The 25,367-nt window shown below is 43.3% G+C and overlaps 1 long non-coding RNA gene across 1 annotated transcript; it reads left to right on the top strand.

Moving 5' to 3' along the window:
* On the top strand, window positions 1-24,779 carry LOC100446811 (uncharacterized). The gene is made up of 3 exons (XR_008517299.2): window positions 1-18,634; window positions 19,753-19,979; window positions 20,692-24,779. It is a non-coding gene; the product is annotated as an uncharacterized LOC100446811 (long non-coding RNA).
* Window positions 24,780-25,367: the final 588 nt, after the last annotated feature.

Genomic DNA, 25,367 nt, shown 5'->3' on the forward strand with positions numbered 1-25,367 from the left:
TGTCAATTGTACTCACTTCAAGTATAATGACATAAGTGGGCTAAAAGTAAAGAAATATATATTCAAAATATGTATATTATTAATGAGAATGAAGATAGAGTGGCTATAGTAATATCAGACAAAGTAGACTTCAGAGCAAAGAAAATTACCAGGGATAAAAAGGGGCAATACCTAATACATTTCATCAAGAGGACACAACAATCCTAAATCTGTATGTATCAAACAGCAAAGCTTGAAAGTACATGAAGGAAAAACTCACAGAACTGAGATAAGAAATACACAAATTCATAATTATAGTTGGAAACTTCAACATTCCTCTCTCAGTGATCAATAGAACTTAGTAAACAGAAAGTCAGCAAGTGTATAGTATAGAAAATGGAACTAAATGATAAACAATTGTTTCTAATTGACATTTATAGAATACTCCACTCAATAACAGCAGAATACACATTTTTCTCAATTTCACATGGAACTTTCACCAAGATAGACCATATCCGGGGACATAAAACAAATTTGTTGCACATTTAAAGAATTGAAATCATACAAAGTATAAAAAACAGAATGATAAGAAAATTTACAAACCCTTAGAAATTAAACAACACACTTGTACATAATCTGTAGGTCAAAGAGGAAGTCTCAGGGAAGTTAGAAAATATTTTGAACTGAATGAATATAAAAATATATCAAAATTTGTGGGATGCAGTTAAAGCAGTGCTTAGATGGAAATTTCATCATTATGATGAATTTGTATTAGAAAAGAGAAGAGTATCAAACCAACTAATCTAAGCTGCTTCCACAAGAAATTAGAAAAAGAAGAGCAAAATAAACTCAAAATAAGCAAAAGAAAGGAAGTAATAAAAATAAGTACATAAATTTAAAAAATGAAAACAATTTCAAAAACAATAGAGAAAAATAATGAGGAGTTCAATAAACCTCTGGTGAGACTGGCAGAGGGAAAGATAGAACATGAATTACTGATATCAGGAATGAAAAAAGGGTTATCACTACACACCCTGCTCATAAATTTGACCATTTAGATAAAATGGATGAATTCTGCAAAAGACACAAATTACCAAAATTCACCCAAGATGACATGTAGATAACTTAAATAGCACTATTAGTATTTTTAAAATTGAGCTTGTATTTTAAAACCTTCTATAAAAGGATTCTTCAGGCCAAGATTCTAGCACACACCATAGAGAATATGCTGCCAAATATTTAAACAAGAAATATGATAAATTCTACCAAATATTTTCTAGAAATAAAGTGAATTGTACACAATCTCTTCCAGAAAATAGAAGAGGAGGGAACACTTCTCAACTCATTTTATAAGGCCAACATTACCCTGGTACTGGAACCAGACAGATGGTACAAAAAGTACAAAACACTATCCCTCATGAACATATATGCAAAAATTCTCAACAAAATATTAGCAAATATCCATTAATACATAAGTATACAAAGAGATAGTCAATAATATTGACTATTAGAGAAATGCCAGCTAAAACTCTGATGAGATATAACCTATGGAATGAGACACACCTACTGAATGGCAAAAATAAAAAATACTGACAATACTAAGTGCTCACAATAATGCAAAGCAACTGGATCTCTCATACACTGCCAACGGGAATGCAAAATTGCACAGCCACTCTAGGATCGTCCTGCTTCAGCCTCCTGAGTAGCTAGGACTACAGATGGGCACCACCATGCTTGGCTAATTTTTAGTATTTTTTTGGAGAGACAGGGTCCAGGTTGCCTGGGCTGGTCTTGAACTCCTGGCCTCAAGCTGTCCTCCTGCCTCAGTCTTCCAAAGTGCTGGGATTACAGGTGTGAGCTACTGTGGCTGGCCCTACTTTGCAGTTTCTTATAAAGCTACACACACAATTGACATATGACTCAGCAATCCCAAGTGAACTGAAAACTTGTATTTGCACAAAGACCTATGCATGAATGTTTATAGCAGCTGTATTCATTATCACTAATAACAGAAAACAACCCAATGTCTTTCAGTGGGTCAATGGGTAAACAAACTGTGGTGCATTTCTACAATGGAATACTACTCAATTTAGCAATAAAAAGGAATGAACTATTGACACACACAATAACTTGGATGAATCTCAAAGGTATTATGCTGAGTAAAAGGAGCCAGTCTCAAAAGTTCTACATACTGAATGATATACTTTATTCTCAAAAAGGTGAAACACGTGACAGAGAAGAAATCAATGATTTCTAGGAGTGAGAGTTTAGTGAAGACAATGTTGTAATTTCTTCCCATCTAAATTCCTTAGACCTCTGCGTTCTAATTATGAACCACTTGGAGGGAGGGTCTATGTGCCCCAAGTAAAAAGCCTGCTCTATGCTATATGCTGTGTAGGAATTGTATCTTTTTTGTTCATTCTTCTATGTCCCATGCCTAGCAGAGTAAACTGGCATAGAGTGGGCACTCAGTTATTTGGTGAACAAAAAAATAAATGAATGAACAAACCATGAAATGATTTCAACATCCAACAATGCATTGAGAGGCTCTAAAAACTTTAAGAAAAATGGACACAGTTTGTTTAATCCAACACATGATCATTGTTGATCATTGTGGGCTGCACTCTCTCTAATGACTCTCCTAACTGTACGCTTCTGTTTGGGCTGCTGACCAGGTTTTGTCTTGTGTGGGTCTACCTGCACCATTTCTGAGCATTTCTCCTGCTTCTGTCCTGTAGAAGCAAAACAATTAGATACACGAATCCCTTCTCCAGAATTATGCAGCTACTGTCACCAAAGATGGTGGATAACTGCCAATGACATACACGTTGGAATTAGTGTTTGAGATTTATCAGACACTAACATATGACAGAACTTGGTGGGCGGTGCTGAGATAATAATGAGGCCTTGCAAATGGGCATCACTCAGCATTGCAAGGAGTCCAGGGTGAGGGGCAGGACTGGACTAGCTCAACAGAGTACTTGGCATGAGGGGGCAACATGGGAAATGTATAGGGACTCGAAAACTGTAGTTGGTATTAGAGCCAGAGGCCCTTTGTCTCATCCCTCACCAGGAGTAGGGGCCCTTAGAGAACTCAGTCACCAGAAGGTTCTGGGAAAGTTGTAGAGATTGAATGAGTTGCTACACTGCTGACCCTGCCATGTGCCAGCAATCTCTTTGATGGTCTCTGCACAGTCTGTTTCACAGACCTGAATAAAAGATTGAGAAAGCCTATAATATCTTATTTCATCAAGTCCGGTCTACAGTGGCTTGATGGTAAGACCAGCCATTATTTTGTATACCAATAGGAGAGGAAAAACACTGCCAACACACTGTGACAGATGCCTTTAATGACAGTCCTGAATGACATATGAATCAATGATATCAGATGCCTTTTAAATTAATCTTCATCTCTTCTAGAGATTTGGCAATGAAACAAGTAACTCGGCAATAGAAAGTAACACAGCTTGTCCAACTGGTGGGTATCTTCCTTTGCGAGGTTTCTGGTGCACTTGATTGTTTCTTTGCAAGAAAATATGGACTCATGATCATTCTTTCTGTGATAAATGTTGTTCACTAATACCACCTTTGCATCCTACTGCTTGGTTTCTGTACCTTTCTGACTACAAAATTGCTTGTTATTTCAGTGCTGAATAGTAGTGAAATTTCTTTGGGGAGATTCCTACACAGCAGTTAAACTCTGAGGTTAAGCTAACAAATGCACAGATCTGAATCAAAATGATGACAATGTGAACAGCTACAGCCGGGTGGATGCACATGGCCGATGGTTTTTGAAAGATACTACTGATTAAGATGCATCTGGATCTCAGCGATGTTAGCTTGTGAAAAACTGTGCCTCTTAAAATCTGTAGAATACAGTAATTCTGTCCAATTCAGTAATTTGGGAGGGAGAGTTCTGCACTTATGACATGTTTCTTGAACATCCTTTGTCTGCTGGGGAATGTTCTAGAGCTTCAATGGGAAACAGGCTGACTCCCCTGCCCACATGGAGCTCACACTGAGTAAGGAGAACAGACAATAAAGGAATAAACAGAACAATGTTCATGTTATTTTAAGTGCAAGGAAGGAAATAAACAGGAGGCTGAAATGGAGCCTCACAGTGGGACGGGTACAGGATGTACATGAGCATTTGCGATGAGCCTTCTGATTTCCAACTAAGTCAACACTTGGATTTTTGTCTCTAAGAGTCACTGGCAGCCTGCAGGGTGATCACCTGTCCCTAGGTTTGCTGAGGACTGAGGGGTTTCATGGGATACGAGCCTTGAAGTCCTCTAATGGGCAGACCCAAGCATACTAGTACAGTTCGTCCCCCTATGGGGATTCTAACTCAAGTTTCCTCCTAGTTTAATATTTTTATTACTATTTCCATGTCTAATGAAGTTTGATACTTAACCATCCACTGTGGCTTTTATTATCTTTCACTCCCATCTCTCTTCTTTTCATAAAAAGAGATTAATTCTATAGTACAACTAAAGTCTTATAATTCTTAAATGCAGCCACTCAACACCACCAGTTAAACACCTACTTAAAGTCCTTCGGGGCCTCAATGATAGGTCAGGGTAGCTATCAGGGGTAAGAAGTGTCTATCGACAGCTAGAAGATCAGGTAGTGGCACAACCAAGCGTCCACCAGAGGCTCCAGCTGGGAGAAGGTGGGTGGTTGCTAAGCAGGGATGAGGGCAGGGCGAGCTGCTTTGTTTTTCTAATTTTATTTTGTTTTGGATGAACAATTCCAACCAAAGGCTTTGAAGAAGAGCAATTTTCTTTGCCTTTGAAATGAGTTAAAGGCAAAAACAACTCCATCCTTTCATGTTAGGAATCATTTTGGTAAAATAGTGCGGCTTTCTGTTTTTTTAACTAAAAGACAAGCTGAACTCTGGATTGCAAATGCTTTCATGGCTATTAGAAGTATAGTTTGTTTGTTTTTTCTCTTTAAAACAATGAAATGCAAATTCTTGGCTTTCTCTTCAAGCAAGGAGTGGCGAGGGGAAGCCACTCTGGAGGCTGGATGCAGATGTGTTGTTGTCAGTGACACTACAATACTTATAAGTTTTTGCAAAGTCCTGGTGAACTTCATGTTCGTTCCCTGCCTTTTTAGTCTCAAGGTTGATGTGTAACGACGCCTGTGCCCACTGTAATATTCCAAAACTACCATGTCCTTTCCATTCTTTCCCCCGACCCCATTGTGTTTCATTTTCTTTTTCTTTTTTTAAAATTTAATTTAACTGAATTTTAAGTTCAGGGATACATGTACAGGGCGTGCAGATTTGTTACACAGGTAAACGTGTGTCATGGTGGTTTGTTGCACCTATCAACCCATCACCTAAGTATTAAGCCCCACATGCATTAGCTATTTATCTTAATGCTCTCCCTCCCCCCACCCCTCTGTGTTTCATTTTCCTCTCATATCTCATGATCACATAATTCCTTCTTTAATGACAAATTGTACTGAATGCGGTGGCCAGTCTTAGAAGTGCTGTAATCTGAAACAAAAAATGAAACTTTCCACTTGATCACTCTGGTATATTATTATTTTTAAAAAGATGGAAGTTGTCATATGAAAATGGAGGCATTAATTCCTTAACCTATTCCAAAACTTCAGCTCATGTTTGCCAAGAAAACAGAATGCGAATGGGAAGCCATGTTTGTGCTTGAGGCAGTAGGAAGCAGAAGGAGACCAAAAAGTCGTCTTAATATTAAGCAAAACTTTGAATCAGCATTTAAATTAGATATGCTTTAATGGCTGATGTTATTTGAAAGCTGAATAGCCAATGTCAAAAATAGATTTCCCTTTCTTTCCAAAGTGCAGACGGGGTCCAGAAAGGGGCAAAAATAACCACATGTCTTTCTTGGACTCCTGACTCTCACCACCCAAAGGGTTTTCTTGTGTAGGAACCAACAATTCCTTGGATGGAAACACTGGATAGGCTAGTCATTATTTTGAGATTGAAGGGACTGCAGATTCTTGGCAGACCTCTGTTGTTTTTCTAGAGTTGTAGGCAAGTAGTTGGACAAAAAGCAAGAAGCTGATCGATGTTGCTGGCTTTGGATTCTTTGTGAACAAATGAGACAAGGTGAGTAGCTGCCCTGCTCAACTCCCTCTTCGTTTTGGTGTGGGGGGCTGGGGAGGGAAAGGTTCTGATGACTGCAATCCTGGTGTCGGATCTTGGTCTGTTGGAAAACAACGGGCTCGCCAGCCCCTGTAGGAAGACCTAGGCAATGTCTGCATGCTGCCTGTGCAGCCCATGGAGGGGTTAGAAATAGTAGGATTGCTTGTAGAGAGAGAACAATCACTCAATTGTCAGAATTTTTTTTCACTTTTCATCCACACCCTGGGTGGCTTTGCAGCACAGTCAGAGATACTGTGTTGAGGAGCCTTTGCTCATGGCAATGTTTCCTCTGTTCACTTTCTGCTGCTTCTGCATTGGAAAATTCCATCCTTTAAAACTGGGATTATTTGTCACCGTTGCTGAAATCATAGACAGAGTCCACTTAATTTGCTGCGAGCATGAGAAATAGCCAGAGAATGGGAGAAGCATAGCATTCCCTTGTATAAAGAGAGGATTGAATAAGGTCAGTGAACCAGAGACAGCAGGTCACAAACCCTCAGAAGGTCATGAAAATGTTCCCGGGTTTCCTGTCTTTAGGAGCAAAACGGATGCCTGTTTAAATTTTTTTAAAAAGTATTGAAGATTAGCCATGATAGTTGTTTGAGCTGGGTGAGATATTTGAGGGCTCATTATACTAGTTTCTGTACTTTTGCACATTTTTGAAAATTTCAAATGATAAAACATTTTTTACAAAATATTTAAATACCTCCCTGCTTCATCTCAGAACGATTCCAGAGCCCCTGAGTGGGTCCCATGTACGCATGCGTGGCAGTAGGGGCTGCTCAACTGAGCATGCTCGTGATTTGGCCTCAGTCAATTTCACTGTGCGCTGAGCCCCCAAAGATGCTAACCCCTGTGCGGTTTCAAATGGCCTTTATTCTTAGCCATATGTTCTTTGGCCCATATCCTGAATGGATCGTTTGTTAAAGGCTAGAAGCATTAGCAACACAGATGTTGAAATTCATGTTAATAATTCAGTAAATTGTCTCATGATAATCTTCATTTTATCTGAAGATGGCCTTTGTCTCGTCAAAGTCTGCCCCTGGACCTCAGAAACCCAGTGTTACAGAAAGAAAAGACAGGGACAGTTATGTCTAATTTTGGTTTTCATTTATAGAGAACAAATGGTCGTAAAGAAGTGATTACAAATAGCAGCTAGCTGATATTTTAAGCACAAATATAAGAATTTCAGACATGAGGTCATGAAAGCAATTTTTGATGCCCCAATTCCTGGTTAATTTCAATTTTTATTTTAATCTGAGCACCCAACAGCTGACACAAAATAACTCTTTTATTGACTTCCTTCTTGTATCTGGTGGCCCTGAAATGGTTATCATAAAATTTATTGTGTAGTCACTGTTTCCTAGCTCTTGTGGACACAAAAATGGTAGAAGGTTCTAGAAATGAGGCATGTAGGTACATTGTAAGGTTTATGGGTTTTAGCCACATACTCTTGAAACTTGGTGTTAATCTTCATATTTGATTAAAATTTTAAATATATTGATATTAAAGATTGTAGCTAACATGAAATTTATGTTGCTGAAATGGAAAATATTTTAACTATCAGTTTCTACTTTTGCATATACACTATACTAGACATCTTCTGTGTGTATCTCTCACCTTCTGACCCATCTTCCACACCAGCCATTGCTGGAGCAGCCATCTTTGCGCAGGTGTAACCAGAAGTTGCCTTGTTTCAGCTGCGCTGTGTGTCTCCGTTTCTGCCCTGGGCCTCTCTAATACAGTGTCCTGGTATTGAGGCTTGTGCAACCTTGAAGTGTAAGGGAGTCAACACTCTATGAGGAAATTCTTGGCCGAAAGGGGGTGGGAGTCTATAAATTAGTACTCCCTTTTTTCTTCCCCTAGGCTGCAAATTCAGAGGATCCTCCCAGAAGATAAGATGGATCAGGTCACCACCTTCTTTCCCTTCTTCCCTGCTTCACACCCTCAGGCCCCGACTCTTGTCTGCTGAGATCACTCTCCAAACCAATATTCCTTTACAAAGCCCTTGTTGCAGGCTATGCCTTCTGAGGGGAACCCAGGCCAAGACACTAAAATGACACACCAACATGAAGACATGAACACAAATTGCAAAGGGATTGGTTGGATTGCATATCTCTGTGAATGGGACTCAAGAGAAGTTTGGGAAATGCTGGACCAGATGACCCTTGCAATCATGGTGCACAGAATTAAAACTGTCAAGGTCCCCATCCATCTCTGAGATGGATGAGAATCTGAGTCTTCCACAAGATGCCCAAGACTTGTTAAACCCGTGGAATGTCTTTGGGTATGTGTGACATCAACAAGAAGCAGCAAACAAAACAAAATATTTTCACAAACATTCAGAAATCCCTAAATCTTGTGAGTTGTCGTACCATTTGTAGATTTAATTATAAAATGGCACGTGATGCTGACCTATTCCAAGGCAATTGTTCATCTCATGCTAGGGTGTAATCTCTGCCTGCAGATTAAGGCAGAAGAGACCAAGGAGGGCTGTTTACTCCGTCATGATCCATCCCAGGGGAGGGTGGGTTTTGGACCAGTTAGATTATGTGGCTGGCTGCTGAGGATTCTAAACATCTAGTTACCTCCCTGTACCTCTGTCCCATATACTCTAGGCCAGTGGCTCTTCCCTGGATTGGGCCATCTTTTTCTGAAGGCAAATTTTCCACTAGGAGGAAGATTAGAAATGCCAGTTCTTGAGTTGCACCCCAGATCTTTGGCAGTCTGTTGCGATAGATCTTCCAGGCGACTCTGATGCTGGCTGAAGTTTGAGAACCATTGCCCTTGGCCTGCTCCTGCTCATCCTGGCTTGCAGGCTTTGGAGGCCTTCGCTGTTGATTGATTTACACTCCTGTCCACAGAATGGGCTCAGGAAACAAAAGATTACTTGATTAGCTGGGAGGTGAGAAAAAAGGGGCTGGAACTGTGTAGGCAGCCATGCAGCTTACAAATAGATTATGTTCTGGACTTTGGAAGTCAGCTGTTTGGAATAGAAGCTGTTTTCCTAGGAATGGTAGATAGCTTTTTATGCCAGCACATAAAGGCATATTTAATTCCAAACTTGGCTGAAATACTGCTGCGTCACAATGAAAATGAGCAGATCCCAGTGCTCCTGGAGTATTAGTACCTAATCAAAGCAGAACAGAACAATAAATGAAACACGGAGATGGTATTTTATGTATGTTAATATTGCTGATCAAAGAAAAAGGTTGATTTGGAGATGAATTAAGAGGTAAATTGGGATATGTCAAGATTCATAAGGAGTTTCTGGCCTTTCTCTAGAATATGATGATACTCATTCATTTAGGCAGACTTTCCTTAACTGTGGTTCTGGACTGTTACCTTTCTTTTTTCTGAAGGTAAATTTCCCACTAGGAGGGAGGTAAAGAATTCTGAGACCAACTGGCAAGGGTTGAAAAGGAGAACAGAAAGAGTAATGGAATTAGAGAGAATGCAGGTGTATTTATTAATTAATACGAGCATCAACAGAGACAAAACTAACATGAGTTGTGAGCAATGAGAGGTGGATGGGCATAGACCGAGGTTAGGATTCTCCTCTGTACTTGGCAAGACAGGAAAGACAGCAGACCTATGTGGAGCACGTGGGCTGGGAGCTGCTGTTCTGGAAACCTTCCCTCCCACTGTATTTGCCTGCCCTTGTCCCTTACACAGTTCCATTTCATGTCACCCGACTCCTTTCCTTTCCCTGGTTACTGATAGGGCACAAGAAGATGAGCTAGACCAACTCCCTTTTTCTTCCTAGAGATTTGAACTAAGAAATAACCAGATACATTTCAGTCCGTGATGGGAAGAGGTTTGAGGCTGGCCGTGAGCACTTCACACATTCACAAATCACGCACTTCTAGTTAGCTTTCTTGTGATGGTGAAAATACTTTCTTTTTGGTTTCATGATGCATTTATTAACCATTCTATTTTTGTTATCATACAAATGATCAGAGCTGACAGTTGAACGGCTGGGTTTGGAGAAGTGTGGTAGCCCTAATGGAATTAATTAATTGAATAATATTGCCTGACAAATGGCTCCATTATACCAAAGAGGGCTTGAGACTCCATTACTGATGTCATTTATCTCTCTATTTGCACCCCAACAATAAGTGACTCATTTCTCATTAATATTGGGTCATCTTCCAAAAGGAAGAAAAGAGGCCAAAATATCAGGCGGGTAGGTGAGGGGTGAAGCAATGTCTTTGTTCCCTATCTCATTATTTTGATAAATCATAACAGACTCCATTAATTAGGTGGGCAGGCTTAACTGGCTGACTCCTGTCCAACAATTATCTCAGAAAGGAGCACCACTGGGAACACGTCCTTCCCTTGGGACGACATGAAAGGAAGCCTCTAACAAAAAAGGGGATCGTTCCCTTGGCCACGCTGGGGGCATCACAGTTGTCAAGACACATTTCTAGATGCAAGGACTGGAGCTGTCTCAGGGACATCGCCTGTGCATGATAGTGATGTCTGTGGGTCTGATGCTGCCTTCCTAATCCAGGGTTGAGCTAATGGTCCTCAGTGCCTTTGAGTCCCCCTAGGAAATGAGAACCTAATTAAGCAGGGGAACAGGTGTAAAGAGAACCTGATTTGATCTGGCCACATTAATTGCTGAGATGGGGCTTGCATTTAGCTGGAAACAGTGAATTAACTACAGCCGGAATACAGCTAATCCCTTGGTTTCGCTGCGACTGTGTATAAAACACACTGGACCTGCTGAGGAACACAAACAAAGAGGGATTTGCAGTGAAGGTAAAACCACATCCTTGCATGGGAAGGGCTGAGAAATGAGCTTAGCCACACAGGGTGGCCATGTGGCCCAGACTGGGCGGCTCATTTTCCCTACAAAATTATCAATAGCACTCTCTTTTATTCTCAAAAAATGTTCCAGTTTGGGCAATAAATTAAATGGTTACTTTATTTCAATGAGAATTTTAAGTTGGTTTAAAATATTTTTTTCTTTATCAGAGGAGTGGTATTATAGGTTGAGGAGTTACAGGTTGAATTTTGTCCCCCTCAACAAAGATGTTGAAGTCCTGACCCCCGGTATCTGTGAACGTGACCTTATTTGGAATTGGGGTCTTTGCAGATGATCCAGTTAAGATAAGGCCATTAGGGTGAGCCCTAATCCAGGATGACTGGTGGCTTTTAAAAGGGGGGAGTGTTGGACACAGTCGCAGGGAGAGCACCATATGAAGGTGAAGGCAGAGGCTGCGGCAATGTTTCTATAAGCCAAGGAACCTGAGGATTGCCAGCGACCCCCAGAATTTAAGGGAGGGGCCTGGAACAGATTTTCCCCAGAGCCCTCAGAGCAAACCCTGCCAACACCTTGATCTCAGACTTCTGGCCTCCAGAACTGTTCAGCAATAAACGTCTGTTGTTTAAGCCACCCTGCCTTTGGCACTTTGTCACGGCGGCCCTAGCAAACTAACTCACGTGGGCACTAGTCTCGAAGCATCTGATAAGACTCTAATGACTCATGGTTTGTACAGTTCACAGAACTGAGCCGTCTTGATGGCGAAGGCTGGTTGCAGGGTTAGGGAGCAAAGCTGCTTAGAGGACCAGTACCAATTTCCCACCTCCTCAGTGCCAAGCTCTGGGAAGAGGGTGACAGAGATGGCCCTGGTCCCTGGCCTCAAGGGGCCAGCAGTCCGGTGGGCAGGCAACCTGTGCAGGTGACCTTGTACTTCATTAGCTAAACATGAGTATGTATCTATGTACACACACCTGGAAGGGAGGGAAGCTCAATATGGGTTGGGGGCAGGCCTCCCAAGCTGGGCTGAAAAGAAGCAGCCTTCCCAGGATGGGACATCTCAGCTGAGACCTGAGAAGAAAGGGCTACCTGGATTTTATTTCATTTTGTTTTCTTATTTTTGAGACAGGATCTCATTCTGTTGCCCAGAGGCTAGAGTGCAATGATGCGGTCACGACTCACTTGTAGCCTTGACCTCCGCAGGCTCAAGCGATCCTCCTATCTCACCCTCCCAGGTAGCTGGAACCACAGGCACACACCACTGTGCCCAGCTAATTTTTGTATTTTTTGTAGAGACGGGGTTTTGCCATGTTGCCCAGGCTGGTCTCAAACTCCTGGGCTCAAGGGATCCACCCACCTCAGCCTCCCAAAAGTGCTGAGATTATAGGTGCAAGGCACAACGCTGGGCTGCTACCTGGATTTTAAAAAGGCAGGAGAAACGGAGAACAAATGTGAAGTTCTGAGGACCAGGAGAGCAGGAGCTTGAAAATTCCAACCCGGGAGCGGAGAGACTGGAGAAGGTTGTTTTCCAATTCATTTTCTCAGCCTTCACTGCTGTTTATCGTGCACCAGGACAAAGCCACCGCTTCTGTCGGGAGAACTCACTCACGGCAGGAGAGGAGGCCCCTTGAAGTGAATGGAAAAGCCTTAAATGGGAGAGGGATAGGAGGAATGGACAATGTTCACTCCTGGGTCAGAAGACAGGAGCTCTTTGGTCCCTGACCTCTCTGGTCAGTTGTTTGCATGTGGCTGGACTTGGAGAGATAACAGGTCACATCCAAAAATGCTGAATTATTTCTAAGTGTATAATGAGATTCTCTGTCCCTGAAGCCGAATTTTGGTTGCAGATTGTCAGAGTTTCATTCACAGATATGGCCGGTCATTTGAGAACATTCTAGAGAACACTTTTGTGACGGTTCCTTCCTCTTGAGGTTCTGAGTTCCATATCCTTGCACCTCAGACCCCACATCCAGGACCTACCATCTTGAATTTAGGTTTTTGCCCCTTGGCCCAGAGTCTAAGGAAATTATGAGATCCGTAGACCCAATCCATACAGTGCTTTTGCTTTTGAATGCCAGCGTTGGCATTTCTTAGGTGCTATTTTCAAGGTGGATTTCTAGGTTGGATGTTAAAGTCATCGTTTCTCTTCTCTAGTTGACTTCAATGACCTGTCGCCGGTGGGCCCGGGACAAAAAGTTTTGGTAAGGCAAAACTGGGGTCTGATTTTGTAGGCATGGCATGGATTATGTAAGTATACAGGTCTGCATTTCAAAATGAAAAATAACAATAATAATTAGGGTTTCTCTGGGCTCCTCATGTCCAAACCACTCTTGCAAAACCACCTTTGGATGAGCCTGAAGTGTCAGCAAATCAGAAACATGTGGATTTAATTTCCTTTGAAATACACCGGGGGAGAGGGAGCTGTGGGACTTGGCAGCCTGCTTCTTCGGGTTTGCCAAACCCCAAATATCTCACACTCTGTGAGAGCTCTACGCTGGCCCCCAGCAGTCTCGTCTGGCCAGCCCAGCCTCTGCATTTCTTGCTGTACCATCTAGGTCTCCTCTAACCATGATTCCCTTCTCTGGGTCCATTTCGGCTGCCAGAGGGATGCTAACACCACCCACGTGCTGCAGCAGGACTTTGGAAGGGGAACCAGCACTGTAATGAAGTGTTGGGTTGGCTCAAGGCTTGTCTGGACCACAAACCATTTTTCAACTATTGGTGTGCCTTTAAAACCCAAACCAACTGTGAGAGTGGTTTTCTACTTTGATTCTAGATGGGAAAATATTTTGCTTTTTTGGTGGATGACAGTGTCAGGTCCCAAATGGATTAGGTTTCACTATCCTCCAGCACGCATGCATATAATGTGAAACATACCCACGCTCTGCAAGGGCCACAGCCACCCCACCATTAGGTTCCAAGGCAAATATGCGTCCACGGGTCCCCGGGAAAGTAAAGGAGGAGTTTCATGTTGAGGAGCCGAGCCACACAGTCTAGCAGTTCTGATGTCTCTCCAAGGCTCACAGATCCTGGTCTACTAACTTAAGGGTAAGGTTGTATAAATAAGGTCTACATCACTTGCTGGTTCATTATTTTTCTTAGTTGATAGTAATGCCTCCTTTTTTCTTCCTATATATTTTCTGTGTCTGGCAGCCGCTTTTGTCTAAAATAATGATGTACATTAAATGCAAAGGGCAAATGGAACCACTGAAAAGTACTTTTTGCATCCAAAACAGCCAACGCTTTGGTGCCTGCTATGTGTCAGACACTGATTCTTCTGTCATCCTTATTCTACTGATGAGGCAACTGAGGCAGCTTCAGAGAGTTCGAGTAACCTGCAGATCACACAACTAGGAAGCAAGAGAGCTGGAACTTGACCTTGGGCTGTTGACCTCCAAAAATGGTGTTTTTTCCAGTACTCAGTGCTGCCTCTGCCTCCATTGTGATGGTTGATTTTATGTGTCAACTTGATTGGGCCCAGGGGTACCCAGATATTTGGTCAAACATTATTCTGGGTGTTTCTGTGAGGGTGTTTGGGGTGAGATTAACATTTAAATTAGTAGACTGAGTAAAGCAGATGGCCCTCTCTGATGTGGCCAGGCCTCATCCAATCCATTGAAAGCCTGAATGGAACAAAAAGGCCAACCCTCCCTCAGTAGGAGGAAATTTCGTCTGCTTGACTGCATTCAAACTAGGACGTCAACTTTTTCCTGCCTTTGGACTTGAATAGAAACATCAGCTCTTCCTAGGTCTTCAACCTGCCAGGCTTCAGATTGAAGTTTATACCATCAGCTCTCTTGGTTCTTAGGCCTTTGGACCCAGACTGTAAGTGCACCATCCATTCTCTTGGGTCTCACTTGCTGACTCACCCTGCAGATTTGGGGACTTTTCAGCCTCTGTAATTCTGTGAGCCAATTCCTTCTAATAGATCTCTCTATATGCATCCTGTCTCACTGGAAGAACCCTGATACGGTTAGGCTTTGTGTCCTCATTCAAATCTCATCTTGCATTGTAAATCCCATAATCCCCATGTGTCAGAGGAGGGATCAGGTGGAGGTAATTGCATCATGGGAGCGGTTTCCCCTGTGCTCTTCTCATGATAGTGAAAGAGTTCTCACGAGATCTGATGGTTTTATAAGGGGCTCTTCCCCCTTTGCTCTGCACTTCTCCTTCCTGCTGCCTTGTGGCCTTGTGAAGAAGATGTCTTGCTTCCCCTTTGCCTTCCTCCATGATTGTAAGTTTCCTGAGGCCTCCCCAGTCATGCAGAACTGTGAATCAATTAAACCTCTGTCCTTTATAAATTACCCAGTCTCGGGCGGCTCTTTATAGCAGTGTGAGAATGGACTAATACAAACCCTAATACATCAGTTTCTTTTTGGATCTACCAGGCAATCCTGTGAAGTAGATGGGTCAGGTAATATCATTGCTATTTGACAGATGAGGGAGAACAAGACCTAGAAAATGAACACGCATGTGTGTACATGCTCACATAGTCACACACATGCTCGCGTGCGCACGCACACACACACATACAGACCCCACACTTCAGGACGAAGGTCAGAATCCAGGTCTAATCATTTCGTAGTAAGTGCTTCTTCCCCAGGGTGTCCACAGAGCAGCCAGACATGGAGGGCAGTGCTAACTTACTTTTAAAGTGTCCTCAATGTCCAGGATCATGATAGCAAGTCCCCCTTCATGCAGAAAAATCTGCCTCTGAGTATCTGGGTGTGCAGAGGAGCTACTACTATTATTCTGTTCCTCAAATTCCATACTGTAAGTTCCAGCTACAGAGAATATTGTAGCAAAGTGCTAGCAAACCTAGCACGTTCCCACCTGGTGACAGCGAATCCAGAGAGTGGATCCTCGAGGGTAAAATTATCCCCCAAACAATTGCATGTTGAGTGGGACAAGGATATCTGGCCAGTAGAATGTCTGTATAAGAGAAGGCAGAAATCTCATTATCTTTGTTGGCTGATGTAAAATCTAAGGCCATGCAACGTGTTAAGACTGCTGTCACTTATCCTAGGTGATGACTCAGTCTGTTTACTTGCAAGGCTTTCTGTTTTGCAAAGCCACCCCCACTTCAGGATTCAGAAGAAATAGTGTTCTCTCCCACCTGCTCTGGTCTTCACAATATCCACTCTGGCAGGCCAGGACCATAGTCCAGCTGTTCAATATTGAAGACGTGTCGTCCTGATTGTATTTAAGTAGTATTTCATTGAAAGTGAGTGGAAGATGGGAGAAGCAATGTTTATACATCTTCAACTGCTCTTATCAAGCAGACAGAAGTTCAGACGGAGGTGGCTGTGACCTTCTACTGCTGTTTATAAGCAGCAGGGAAATATATTTTGGGTTTTGGCAGCCACAAGATCCCTGCATAATCCACCAGTCCTCCCCCGTGCTCCCACCTCCCACCTCAATCATTTTTGTATTGAAATGTCTGCAGAAAATGGATATGGAATGGCACTTTTGTCTTGGGTAAGTAAGTTTTTCACTCAAGGCACAAAACCCCTGTCATACACCTACCTCTGGTTCTACAGGAGCCCATGAACTGGTGCCAGAAGAGGAAAGGCTGAGCTGATACTGCAAAGATGTGGCAGCAGATGGGAACTTGTGCCTGCAAGCGGGGAGCTTTGGTTTTTAATGAATGAAATCTAGCAAGTTCCCATCTGGAGATAGTGAATCCAGGAAGAGGATCTTGGATTGGACAAGTGGATGGGATTCAGTTTGGCCAAAGGGCCAGAAAAAACTCTCATTCTTTAAATGAAAACCTTCTCGTCTCTTCCAACCTCCTAATCTTAGGACAATATCATTTTTAAAAGGTCTAGTTTTGTGGCTTCACGCTATGAACTAGCTGTTGTGAGTCCCAAGGAAGAAAAGAGCATTACTTTTTTCATTTAAAAAGTGAGCTTCAAACTCTCTAGTTCTGCCTGAAGCCGGAAGCTTCCGACTTCCACCAGCATCTCTGTAACCGGCATCTCTCTAATGGGATAATGGGTAGTTTTCGTACTTTGAAAAGCACTGCTTTTTGTCTCTGCTGGTTGAGTAAGCTTTTGCAAGCAGGGTTGAACAAGAAACACTGTTTCGGATGGCAATGGTTTTATTTACATTCTACCCACATAGGAGCTTGTTTTCATAGAGGGGCTCAAATGTGCTGGACAATGGACTCTGAATTGAGGAGGAGTGTGGAGATCATTGAAACATTTGCTCTGGGGGAAGAAATCAAGCAAAGAGACCTATTCATTCACATTGACCTTGGAGATAGATATCAAGTAATGGGACAATTCAGGGCTAATTAGTTCCCGTAGGGCAAGCAGGACTCCTGTTGGGTGTCCTGTGGCTGTGGGTCTCTCCCTCCTGCAGTCTCAGGACCAGGAGTGTCAGATGCCATTCCCCAGTGGGCTGGTGCCTTTGATGGGTGCTGACATTGCCTGGTCACATTCCACTCCATGAGTTGTCCTCAGCAGCCAGCCAGCCCCGGTGTCATTGGCCATGCCACAGTATAACATAGACCTGACTGTTTAAAACAGGTGGCTTTCTACGTGGGTCCCCTCTGGGATATTCTCAGCGTGCAAAAGGGGTTTGTTTGCACATTCAGTATACTTAGGCAGGCTTTAGAAATATTGACTTAAGTGGAAATTGCCTCAAAAAATACAGATACTGGCTGGGCATGGTGGCTCATGCCTGTAATCCCAGCATTTTGGGAGGCTGAGGTGGGAGGACAACCTGCGGTCAGGAGTTCGAGACCAGCCTGGCCAACATGGTGAAACCCCACCTCCACAAAAATACCAAAATTAGCCAGGCATGATGGCAGTGCCTGTAATCCCAGCTACTCAGGAGGCTGAGGTGGGAGAATCGCTTGAACCCAGGAGGTGGGGGTTGCAGTGAGCCAAGACTGTGCCATTGCACTCCAGCCTGGGTGACAGAGTGAGAGTCAGTCTCAAAAAAATAAAAATAAATAAATAAAATACAGATACCTCACCCCACCATCAGATCAAAGAAGCAGAGTCACCTGGGGATGTGACCCAGGCACTGGCACTTAAAAAATCTTCCCAGGTAGGTGCAGCTGGTTTGAAAACGACTGAACTCAGGAAATGAAAGCTATTTCTTAGCTACGTTTGCGGGGATTTCTTGGTCTCTGTCTCTCACTGTGGGTGGTGTGTGACATTTGTAGGTGTGGACTAAAGGCCACAGGAGCATGTTCGTGCCCCTGGGAGGGGTTTCATGGTTGGTGGCCCTGTTGTTAGGGAAATGGGCAGAGCATGGGCTAAGCCCATCTGGCAGGTGGACACAAACACACACATACTCTCAAACCCTCTTCCCGGTTGAAAAGCTCTCACATGAGTCTTGTGGCTGGGCACGCAGGGTATCCAGGAGCCACAGAAGCTGCTGTCCCCATGACCTCAACTTCGAATCTGCACTCTAATTCTTTCTCACCTGTATCCTGGTTTCTCATTGATTAAGAAGATACTTAGTTGATGCCAGTGATGTTAATGACTCATCTTATGACTCTTGGGGACTTTCTCTGCCCTGTAAATACCACATCCCTCTTCTACCAAATAAATGTTATTATTATTATTTTTTTTGTAGCCCATGGCCCAGTCTAATTATGACAAAAAGGTTTACAAAGAGACACTTTAAAGATAAGGACATGGATGGGCTCAAGATGGTAAAGGATGTGCTGTATTCTGCAAACCCTAAGCATAGAAGCATAGAAGACTGAAATGGCTATCTTAAGATCAGACAAACTGGACTTCCAGGTATACAGTGTGAACCGAAACAATCCCCACAGATATCCCCTCCCTGCCTCTCACCCCTACACCACCTTGGTACTAGGTCCTTCAGACCCTGTGGCTGGGCTGTGTCTATGTGATATGGCCTGCATCCAGTGATATGGTTTGGCTGTGTCCCCACCCAAATATCTTGAATTGCAGCTCCCATAATTCCCACTTATTGTGGGAGGGACCTGGTGGGAGATAACTGAATCATGGGGACAGTTTCCCCCACACTGTCTTATAGTAGTGAATAAGTCTCACAAGATCTGATGGTTTTATAAGGAGTTTTCCCTTTTGCTTGGCTCTCGTTCTCTCTTGTCTGCCGCCATGTAAGACATGCCTTTCACTTTCTGCCATGATTGTGAGGCCTCCCCAGCCACGTGGAACTGTGAGTCCTTTAAACCTCTTTTTCTTTATAAATTACCCAGTCTCGAGTATGTCTGTGTCAGCAGTGTGAAAATGGACTAATACAGACAGGCATCTTGGTCAGGTTGCCTGGATTGGGTGCCTTGGTTCCCACTTTGGGTGTTCCCCAGACCCTCTGAGTCTCCACAGCTGCTCCTTATGTTGCCTGGCTCCGGATTCTTCCTCCCTTCCTTCCCCTTCTCCTCTCATCTCCCAGGCCTTTGGCATAATCTCATCCAGGAATTTTGTTTTTACCAAAGCCAGGAAGAATCTTTTCAGCCAGCTCAAATCCCTAAGGTCAGGAAGTGTGAAGCTGGGCCACCAGCCAGGATTTGATGTGGGTGAGAATAAAGAGAACTGAACTCAGATTAGTATTTTAACAGAGGGTCCTGCAAGGTCTTGACAGCGTGACACTTTCCCCAGGTGCCCACCATCAGGGATCATTGTTTCTGCCTCCTGGGCTCCTCCAGGCTCTCACCTCTGTTTAGGTCATCGCTTTGGAGGTACTTGGCTTTCTTGGCCCCTCCCCAAACTTTAACCCATTTAAGGCAGGCGTCACTTTTTGCAGGGCCTCCAAGCTCACTCAGAAATCTTGTGTTGAATGGTGCAGAGCTAAGTTGTTCACTGCAGTATCATATGAGAAGAGATTTGGTTTACCCTGAATCCACTCTGACGATGTTTGTTCGTTTGACCTTCAGGTGTGCAAGTTGGTTGTCTTCAGGGAAGAGAGCAGTTCTCACTCAACAATCAGACATAACTCTGTCTTATAACAAAATTGCACCCGTGGAGCGTCTAGGAACTCCCTACCCAAAGTGTGGTTTGTGGGCCAGCAGCACCTGCGTCATCTGGGAACTTGTAAGAAATGGGATTCTTAGCAGACCCCAGACCCTGCTGCATCAGAACCTGCATTTTAATGAGATCCCAGGTGATTTGTGTACCTGTGAAAATTTAAGAAGCCCCACTCCAGGGCATACGCATCCCACTGATAGGAATGGAATCAGGACTATTACATATTTTGGAAATATTTTTAAACAATTAAGAAAAAAGTTATAAAAAATTTCCTTATTAAATTAGCAAAGATCCAAAATGAAAAGATTACCCCAATATTTTTGTTAAATAGATACTTTTTTTGTTAGACACTGCTGGTGGGAATATAAATACAATGTTTCTTAGTATAATGTTTCTAAAGGGCAAATTGTTAGAGAAGTCTGAGAACAAATGTGCTGCCTTTTTAAAAAAATTGACAGATAAAATGGTATGTATTTTTCATGTACAACATGATGTTTTGAAGTATTTGTACATTGTGGGATAGTTAAATTTAGGCAATTACCTCACAGAGGTTTTTTTGTGTGTGAAAACACTTAATATCCACTTTCTTTGCATTTTTCAAGAATACAATATATTGTCACGAACTGTAATCCCCATGCTGCAGGACAGAGCTCTTGAACTTATTCCTCCTATGTAATTGCAATTACATATCCTTTGACCAACAGCTCTTTAAAGGAGGAATTTCCTTTCTGTGACTTGATCTTAAGGAAAAAATTAACTTGTGATGTAGCTCCAAGGATATGGGGAAAAGGATTTTCATGATGAAGGTTTATTTGTTTTTCTAATCTTTTCTTCTTCCTTACTAACAGAACCCCAGTTTTGTGGCGAGACGGGGGCAATGCAATCCACATGTTCTGGATGCTTTGCAGGTAAGGGTGGCCAGTGAGATGTAAGCAGAAGTCACTGGGAGATACCAGGCAGGAAAATGCTTTATCAGGGGAATCCACTCAGTTACCAGCATCCTCTGACCTATAATTCCACACCCCTCTCCCACTTTGTCCTGCTCTGGAGTCCCAATGGCCTGTTAGAGATGACCATTACCCAACAACCGATGTCAATGCAGCCTCCTTCCAGACTTTTTATTTTATATATATTGAAAAAAATCTAATTTGTTCAAGTCAGTCTTTCAGGAGTTTGATATTTGCAGGTGAACACGACTCCTCACTTGCACGCAACCTATATATCCAAAAATAGGGGCTTGATGAATAAATTATCATTTATCCACACAATGAAATGCTATACAGCATTAAAAAATCATGCAGAACTGTGGTTTCAAATTATTTCTAGTAAAGGACACCTCCACTTTTTCATAATCAGTCTTTCTAGAATCCCAGTGTATAGAACTGTTTAAAAGGAGAGCTCTTCCACTTTGGGAGGCTGAGGTGGGCAGATCACTTGAGGTTGGGAGTTCCAGACCAGCCTGGCCAACATGGTGAAATCTGGTCTCTACTAAAAATGCAAAAATGAGCTGGGCGTGGTGGCATGCACCTGTGGTCCCAGCTGCTCTGGAGACTCAGGCATAAGAGTAGCTTGAACCCGAGAGGCAGAGGTTGCAGAGATCAGGGATCGCAGCACTGCACTACAGCCTGGTGACAGAGCGAGACTCCGTCTCAAAAAAAAAAAAAGAAAAAAAAAGGATATTAAACTCATGAAGGTCCCTGAAAATGGCTATAACAACAACAACAAAATGTGACTTACAAAAATAAACCTACAGACTTGCCAACCAAATGTAACATGTGAACTCTGGATCCTACTCTGAATATTGACCAAATATCTGACGATTTGAAGAACTCTTTGGGAATTTTATTTTATTTTCTAAATTTGTTTGTTACTGCGGCTTGTTTCTCCAATAATTTTTTTTGTAACTTAAATAAAAAATAAAAAAAAGTAATGCTCTTCAAGGTTGACTTGGGAGTAGGGACTCATCATCTCTTCCTTCCATCTGCAAAATGTCCTCTTCCCTCTGTAGGGGCCCTGAAACACCTTCACAGGTCTCCAGAATTTGGTAAAACTATAGAACACAGTTTGAAATGCATTATTATATAATTATCTCTTAACCTACAGGGAGAAAAAAAGCTCATGAGATCTTAAGCAAACAGGTTACTAATTGAATTATGATACGATCCGATTTTATGTTTAAGAATATATATATAGAAATATTAATTTTCCCAGGCTTCAACACTCTTTGGAAAAAAGGAAGTTACATTCATCGTCATTACTCAAATTCCCCTGGTTGGTGGACGTCATTTGCGGGACAGCAGCACTTTCTTCCTCTGTCTCTCTAGTTATTCCTGAAGGGCCTTAGGGGTATTTCCCATGTGTCAGGAGCATGAACCCTCAAATTCTCTCCCTGGCTTCATGGTTCCTATGGCCTACTGAGGTGTCTGAGGACAATCCGGTCCCTGCTGGTGCCCTGGAAGGAGACACCATCTGGCCAGCATTCCCACCTGTCCTGCATATGCCTCAGTCCTGCAAGGGGTCAGGCTGTGCCACTTTCTGCAAAGAACCAGGAGGATAAACAACCTTTCATGGGGCTGAGCTGTGGCTCAGGGACAGCCTGGGTACCAGAGGCCATGCCAGTAGTCATGCTTTCTTCCTTGTTGCTAGTCTTATCTGGCTCCATGCATCCACGCACCTAGCTTCAACCTCCCAGACTTTCTCCCCTTCACCTTCAAATGAGCTGGGGTGGGACGCGGGGGTCCCCTCCCCCATCCTGTGTGTGTATGTGTATGTATAAATTGGAACTTAAAAATTTAATAGTAGTTTCTGAATGGCAAGATTGGGGTGCTTAAATTTTTCCTATTTTTTTCTGCATAATTGTAATTTTAAAAATTTCTACAATAAACATGTATCACTTGTATTTTAAAAAAATAGAGGCTGAGATGGGATAATTGCTTGAAGCCAGGAGTTCAGCAAGACCAGCCTAAGCAACATAGTGAGACCCCCCCAACTTCTCTAAAAATTTTTTAAAATTAGCCAAGCATGGTGGTACGTGTCTGTAGTTCCAGCTATTCAAGAGGCTCAGGTGGGAGGATCACTTGAGCTCAGGAGTGGGCTCAGCGACTGCTATGACTGTGCCACTGCACTCCAGTCCGGGTAACAGAAAAAATGAAGTCACCCCATCTCTGGAAAAAAAAATTAGGATGCACCTGAAATCAGTTCTGACTCTGGTCTCTGAATCTTAATCCATTTAACTGCGAGTTTCCTGCCATCCAACTTAAAGTATTTTCCCTGTGTCAATGTTGGAGGGGTGGAGGTGGGAGTGGTCAGAGGACAGTGTGTGTGTGTGTGTGTGTGTGTGTGTTGAGAGGGGGAGGAAATACTATAGACATTAAAAAATCATGTAGAACTATAGCTTCAAATTATTTCTAGTAGAGGACACCTTTCCTTTTTTGTATTGTCCTTCATAGAATACCAGTATTTACCTACTGTGAACAGCCAACAAAATGTGTGTATGGAAAACTGAAGACAGTCTGAAGATGCATTTCAACAAAGCCCAAGGCTCCCTTCCTCTGGGACTGTCCAGAGTGCTAGTTCACTGGGCTCCTTGCTCAGAGGCTGGTGGGAACTGGATTTCAGGACACAGGCAGACCACACAGGGAGCTATATCGCAGCCCTTCCAACTGGGGCTCCCCTCGGTTCCCACACTGTAGCAGTAGTGGGTTGGGAGGCTCCAGGCACGGCGAGGGTAATAGGATGATGAGGACGAGTATGGTTTTCACCACAGAAAACCACACAATGTCCTGATTCCTATTCACTTCCGCACTTTGCAGGCCTCTCTTTAGCTGCTAAAGGCTGTTGGTCTTTGCTGATTTGCAGAAAGGTTCACGCTCATGATGAGGTTTTCAATTCAGGTGGGAACTAGACGAGCAGGTCAGGGCCGCCTGCATGGAGGATCCTTGTCTCTGTGGAGTTTACGGCATTCGTGGTTTTCCTTGGAAGGAGCTGCTTGTGTGGCGAATTCTGCTTTGAGAGCTGCACTTTCCAAGTGCTCCCATGGCGGGGGACAACATTTCAGAGCTCCCTTTCCACTGTTACAACAGAAGAAGGCTCTTCCTGTGTCTGGTGAGACCCCTGAAATATGAGTCATCCCCACTCCTGACCCGCTCCCAATACCTACCAGCTGCTCCTTGCTTTAGTTTTAGAATATCCCTTTTGAACTTCTCTCTCCCTTTTTGTCACTGTCCTTTGACCCTGAGTTTCCCCTGCCCACATCCTGCCTACAGTGCTTCATGTTGCTTTAAATGACTTCACAGCCCCTTGCTCCTTTAAGTGATCTAAGCTGAGCTGGGTTAGCAGGGCCACTTTCTGTGTAGCAAAGGGATGTCTAAAGGCTGCAACCCAGCTGGGTTAGCTGCTCTAAGGGGACTCCAGTCTTCCTCACCCCACCAGGTCCCCCAAAGAGCAAAACCAATGTTTCTTTTCATCCATCACCTTTTCCTCAACAACACCAGCTAACATTTGTTAAGCACTTACTCTCTTTCTGGCCCATGTGTTTGTTAGCCTAATCCTGATTGCAGCCCTGTGCGTTAGGTGCTTCAATAAGCCCCAATTGTTAGATAAGAAAATTGACTCCTGGCTGAGGTGCCCCATATGGAAGGTGGTAGAGCTGGGGCAGATTCCAGCCCAGGCGCCTGGCTCTTGGCATGAGCAGCCTACCATAGCACCAGTTCTGTGGTTCATTCCCTCTGAGAAGACTGTATTGAATTGCTTTTCTTTAAGTTGTATTTTGTGTTTAGTTGAAGAGCCCAATCCTCCCATTTAGAGTTTTCAGGGGAGCCAGGTATGGTGGTGGTGCACAGCTGTAGTCCCAGCTACTCGGGAGGCTGACGTGGGAGGATTGCTTGAGCCTAGTGAGCCGTGATTGCAGCTCTGCACTGCACTGCACTCGCTGGGTTGCAGCAAGATCCTGTCTCCAAAAAAAAAAAAAAAAAAAAAAGTTTTAAGTGGTTTTCATGGTGCCTCAAGGCTCTTCTCCCTGCAGGACTGACTGCTGTGCAGGGCTCTGGCCCTGGAGTTTAGATTAACAGCGGGAAGCCTCTTGTTTACATGGATCCACATGGCTGCAGCTTCCTAGCCAAGGGACCTCAGGACAGTACAAGGTTCTGTTCTGGTTGACGCTCCAGTTGGTGCTGGGTGGGCCTCAGGTTGCCTGAGTTTTAGCTGTATGTTTGAAAAAGTGATGCCCTAATGATCCACTCTAGAAATAAAGTAGAATCAGGAAATAAGGTTTTTAAGTTGCTCAAACATCGCTCCATAGCTTATCACATTTACTCCTTGGGCAGATTTTTTCTTTATTTTATTTATTTATTTATTTTGAGACAGTGTCGCTCTGTCTCCCGGGCTGGAGTGCAGTGGTACGATCTCGGCTCACTGCAACCTCTGCCTCCTGGGTTCAAGTGATTCTCCTGCCTCAGCCTCCCCAGTAGCTGGGATTACAGGCACACGCCACCACGCCAGGCTGGGCAGGTATTTTTATTATTAA

The sequence above is a fragment of the Pongo abelii genome, chromosome 22 (assembly GCF_028885655.2).
Source record: "Pongo abelii isolate AG06213 chromosome 22, NHGRI_mPonAbe1-v2.0_pri, whole genome shotgun sequence".
Taxonomy (NCBI): Eukaryota; Metazoa; Chordata; class Mammalia; order Primates; family Hominidae; genus Pongo; species Pongo abelii.